The following is a 5,822-nucleotide window of genomic DNA, read 5'->3' as shown; positions in this document are numbered from 1 at the left end:
GCAGCCGGAGGCTCTCGAAGGGATCCTCTCTACGACCCGGCCCTACCTGATGCCGGCGCTCGCGGGATAGAAGCAGCTGCCGGGAGCGGGGGCGGGCCGGGCGGGGCCGGGCGGGTCAGGGCAGGGCCGGGCAGCCTCGGGGGCGGACCACGGCGCGCCCCCGCCCTGCTGCGGGCCGCCAGGGGGCGCGACTGCCGGTACCGGCCCGGAGCGGCCCCGGGTCGAAGCGAGGAGCGGCCCCGGTACCGGCCGTGAGCTGCCCAGGCCCCCGGCCACCATTGTGTTGTACGCGTGTCACCCCAGCCTCCGCACGGCCCGGCCTCCCCCGGCTCCTGCGGCCTCCCCGCTGCGCCGGGGCGGATGGAGGGAGAGGTTGTTCCTTCCTTCCCTTTCTCACACACAGTGGGCAGCTCAGACAGTGCCGGGAGGTGACAAGGCGCCATCCTGCTGCCCGGATGGGGAAACATCCCGCCAGGCAAATCTGGGGTTCCTGTACCCCTCATCTCCCTCCAGGCTGGCTGCCCCGTGCCTCCCTCTGTTCCCAGAGGAACAAGGAGCGCGTTGAGCCGGCCGGACAAAGCAGCCCTTCATTGCCGTGCCGTGGGAGGCTCAGTGGCTGCCCCCGCTCCAGTGGGGCAGTGGTGCTGGTTCTCAAAACTGGGAGACAAAGCGGGAGGTGGAGGCACAGTAAGCGCTGTGAGGCCATGGCTGTCACCTCATGAGCGGCCCCCACAGGGCCACCCAAAGCCCTGGCTGAGGGATTTTGGTTGCGAGCACCCACAAGGCCAATGCCTGTTTGCAGGGCTGGTGTAGGATGATGGCGGCTTGTCTCTGAAATCCAGTTCATAGACCACCAGAATGGTTTGTGTTGGAAGGGCCCTGAAAGCTCCTCCAGTTCCATCCCCCTGCCATGGACAAGGACACCTTCCACTAGAGCAGGTTGCTCCAAGCCCCATCCAACCTGGCCTTGAGCACTGCCAGGGATGGGGCAGCCACAGCTTCTCTGGGCACCCGGTGTCAGCACCTCAGCACCCTCACAGGGAAGGACTCACTGACAAGATCAGAGGTATGGTCATGTTGTCATATCAGCCAGGAAAACCCCACAACAGCCTTCAAAAGGCTGATAATGCTATTTCACAGACACTTCTACTGCTGTAACAGTATTTTGCTTGGTGCTAAGATATAAGCTGCTCACTAAATGACACATACAAGCTTGAACACAGCATTGAGGATTAACATAAAGAACTGAACCAGACGTAAGAGTTGAAACATGATCTCCAAAATAAGCCAGATAAAGCCAATACAGCTCAGCTTTATCTCCAGTCAGCATAAGAGGAGTCATGCTGAGCACTGACCCCAGCACCTGGTGTCACACATTTCCATTTTGTGCTTCCATTCCCTGCCATCAGTGAAATGCAAAATTAACAGAGAGAATCGGGGTGATCTGCATCTTCTTACACCCCAAATACAGTTGGCACAAATTTTCTTATTAATCACTTTAATTTGAAGCTTTGAGATTGCATATGTGCCAGTGAAAACACCACTTGGGATGACCTATTTGACAGAGATGAAGACTTAAAAGAAACGATAGTAAAAAAAGATAAAGGAACTAAAAAAACCCAACACAATTGACCACAGTGACATTTCTACAGACACCACAAACTGAAATGATGAGATATGAAAGAAGAACTTAGCAACTCAAAACACAAATAAAGACCAATTAGTCACTTCAGACCAATCCAGTGTTACGTGATCAGCTCTCACAGGAGTGTATTTCAAAACAGTTCCTGAAAAATACCATGCTTCTGCTTTCTGTGTTTGCCTGCCTGAACTGGAACAAGGCTATAAGAAGAAGTTGGGGTTCAGGGGAAGAGGACAAACCAACCCTGAGCAAACATACCTTCTTTAGCTGCCTTTTTACTGACTGTGCTTCTGATGTGGAAGTTCAGGTTCTGACAGCGTGGTCACTGGTGCTGCTGGGTGACAGATTTTCCTCCTGTAAGTGGTTGTTTTCTGTAGCTGCACTTCAGGGGTCATTTCTGTTGTGATAAGGCTTCTGCTGCACTGTTCTATTTCCTGTAGGATAAGCAAAATTGTGTTAGTAATGGTGATACTGAGAACCTGCACTGTGACTTCACAGGAGCTGTTGTGGCTGCAGATAAGGAACTAGTGACACATTATTTGACATTTCCTTGTCAGCCACACAGAGCATTCCCCAGTTTTTCATGCATACAGAACAGTGGAAGGCCAACTACTGCTGTGATTTCCAGTAGGAATATGAAGTGCAAAAGTCTTGCAAAAAAACCCTAGTTGTTTAGCGTGTTTCAAAGCCGCTTGTTGCAAAGGACTCACTGAGTGTGTCTCTTAGCACAGCTATAAAGCAGATATTAGTTGCATTCTGCTTCTAAAGCTTGTAATGTGCTTTCTTCATTCTTCATTGTCCCTTGGTGTTTGGGCTTAGTGATGCTAAAGGAGGTGCCTTGCCCAAGTTGGGAGGTTAAAGCCAGCATTCTACTGTTGTCCTCAGTAAAAAGAAAGTGTTTTGAATAAGAAGTGACTGTAACTTTCTGTACCTTTCAATCCCACTTTCTTCACAAATGCTGACATGTAATTTTATCATTATTTAAAAAGTATTTTACAAGGATGCATTCTAAAACAGGGAAGCAGATATTATAGATCATTGTATGTAATTTATGCCAAAAGAACAGACTCCTCAAACCTTCTATCAACTGTATTAACTCCAAGTCTTTACTTTTCCTGGGGTTTGTGGTAAAAAAGTAAATCCAAGAGCAAAGCTCATGTGACCAGAAAATTTGGCTGCTGTTCTTGCCAGAGACTTCAGAAAGAGACACGTAGAAAAGGCTTTTCAAGAGCAGGCTGATCTGACCTAGCAGAAATCCACAAGGAAGGGTGGGACGATAGACAGTATCCCATCTCTAGTAATTTGGTATTGTTACCAATTTAGTGGGCTTTAATTACTGTTGTTAGGTTCTGTCCAGATGTTTAGAATGAATAGGCTGAACTCAGCCTTTTCTCAATAACTGTTGTTGCAAAACTCCCGAAGGCTTTCAAGCACTCACAAGAATGAAAGAATCAGAGAAGAAATACAGATGCCATTACTTGGTCTTCTGTCTTGCTCACATCTTCTGTGGACTTTATAGGGATATTTGATAAAAGCATACAAATCAATTCAAAAGCAAGGCCTTTAAAGTGAAGCTGTTTGCCTTTTACCATACAAATTAATGCAGTTTTATATGTTTGAGATTTTCAGGTTAAAGACACCAATCTTACTCATAGTTGGGTAATGGCTTCTGGGTTTCTTTGTTGCAGATAAGAAATAGCAGTAATTATATTTCAAAACTGCTTTTAATTTCCGTTCAGGATTCAAATGTTCTTCACAACCCAAATGTCAGATTAAAGTGATTTTCAGAATTGTTGAGTAAAAAAGAAGATGGATCCATCTGAAGATGGATCTGGGGCCACTGGAGGTGGGTAGCGCTGCCCCATTAGTGTCACTGAGGAGACACCATGTTGTGCTTCCGTTGGGGAAGCGGTTCTGAGCAGGGTGACTAAACCCCATTGGAGAGCCAGCCACAGTGTGTGTCTGCAGAGTGAAAGGGCCAGGACTGCTTGGAATTTTCCCTGGAAAAGAAGAAATCTCCCAAATGAGGTGCTCATACCCTTTGCAGGCTGTTGTCCTGTCTGGTGCCATAGGTTGCGGTGATGATTACCTGTCCTCTGGTCCATCTCGGCTAAAACCAGGGGAGCTCACACCATCTGACCAACTCTGCCAAGGCCAGGTCACAGACAGAGAAGTAGCCAATGGATTTTTGTGTGATACCTTAACAATTTGGGTTTTTTTAAATTATTTTTTATTTTATTTAAATGTTGCAGTATTTGTGTTACAAGAATAGTATTTAAGGAAATGGAAATAGCAAGTGCTTAAAGGAACTGTATTTAAAGATAGTGAACCCGACTGTAACTGCATCAAAACAGATCATTTTCCGTTTAAAGACTCCCTCTTGTGGCAACCATTCTCAGTGGCTCGGTTTGACCTATTTTTCTAGTAAAAGTCACTGGTATAAGGTCTTGCAAAACTTGAAAATGGTTCTGTCATCTACTTTAAAGTTAGGACCCTGACAGTGACTGACAGCAGTTGTACAACCGTATTTTGTAACTTTCTACAGACTCCTTGCTATTTATTCCTCAGAGATTTATTTATTATGTCGATGGGAGAAAAAATCCAATTGTTTTTAATCTGTGCTTTTCACCCTGTGTCAGCGGCTTCTGCCCAGATGAGGTGGAGCTCAGCATCCAGCACCTCCCTGGTAGGGGCTGAGCAATATTTAGGGGGTGAGTGATTCACAAGGCACTCCCTGCAGAAAGCAGAGGATTCCATGTGCAGGGCTACACTAAGAGAATGGAATTAGTAATGTCATAGTACTGGAGATGGAAAGATATTCCCATAGGGATGTTAATAATCTTTGGTGTGCTGCCTTATGGGAAGGTGCTGTCAATCTTGGACATTGATACACACAGAATTTGATGTTTTGCACAATGTGTGGGGCTGAAATAAAATCCTTATTGTCCTCCATTAGCCTGTTAGGAGAGGAAGTCACATTTTTTAGACTCAATGTATTTGGTCAGGAAGAGCCATTAGCTCTTTTCAGTCACTCTTAAGCCCTAATCAACTCTCAGTTCTCCAACAAGTAGAATCCTTCCACTTGCTTTAATTGAAGCTCTTGGCTTGGGAGGCACTAAAGCTGACTAAAGCATCCTGTTCCTCCCCAAAAGCATAAATCATCGTTGGAAACGCGCTGTGTGGCTGCCCTCTAGCAGCTCCTGTGGTAATTCCTCTTTACAGAGATGTAATTACCTTTAACAGGTTTGTAGGCCCTAAAGCTTTCCAAAAAGAGAATCTCAAAGGAGTTTCAATTAAACACAATGTAAAATTGAAAATACGAACATGAATCTGGAATACCAAGCATGTGGATTTTGAGCATCTGGACTCATTGTTTCTATACTGTCTGTGTTCATGTCAGGAAAGTTTGGATGTTGAGCTGAGAAGCTGGGTAAGTTTATTAAGTTGGAAATATATAGAATCCTCCATAACGGTATTTTTACACATCTTACACTGTTTACACTCTTTTTTCATCTCCTGAACCACCGATTTATCCTTTTTTCTCCCATGAGCTGTGAGATTTGTGCAGCATCCTCCACTTTTAGGTCTTTCGTGTTTATACTATTTCAAAATCACAAGTGGTTTAAAAAGCCTACTTAAAAACAAATTAAAGCCAAAATTAACAAACTGGTTAAAGAATTTCACAGGGCATTGTAAAAGACATCAGATATAACACTAATTTTACCGGGAACTGGGGATAGGAAGAGTTCTCTACAGCTCGTTACAGACTTTGGATATCGGACTATGTTGGAGCATGGATGCCCTGCGTACCTGAACTTTGGCGGGATATTCCCGCTTGTGTTTTCCTCAGACATGGCGAGATCTTGTCGTTCAGAAGATACTGTCTTTGCAGGGATTCTGAGGCAGGACAGGAAACATGGATAACCTAGAGATTACCTAAACCCAGAAGCTGGAGGACAATTCTAACAGCTCGGAGGCAGCTGCAGGGGTGGTTTCCGAAGCGGGACACCGAGGTCCGATGCGATTTGCTGCCGATCCTTGCGGATCCGGGTCGCTTTTCCCTCAGGAGCAGCCGGGAACGCCGCGAGCTCCCTCAGAACACCCGCGGGTACGGGGCGGCACCGCCTCAGGGAGCGCGCGCCCCGCCCCGCCCCTCACGCCCGGCCACGCCCCTCACGTC

The sequence above is a fragment of the Pezoporus flaviventris genome, unplaced genomic scaffold (genome assembly GCF_033815535.1).
Source record: "Pezoporus flaviventris isolate CSIRO_AGI_PZ_B2104156 unplaced genomic scaffold, CSIRO_AGI_Pfla_v1 ptg000097l, whole genome shotgun sequence".
In the NCBI taxonomy this organism is placed as follows: Eukaryota; Metazoa; Chordata; class Aves; order Psittaciformes; family Psittacidae; genus Pezoporus; species Pezoporus flaviventris.
Note: the sequence above shows the minus strand (reverse complement) of the source record.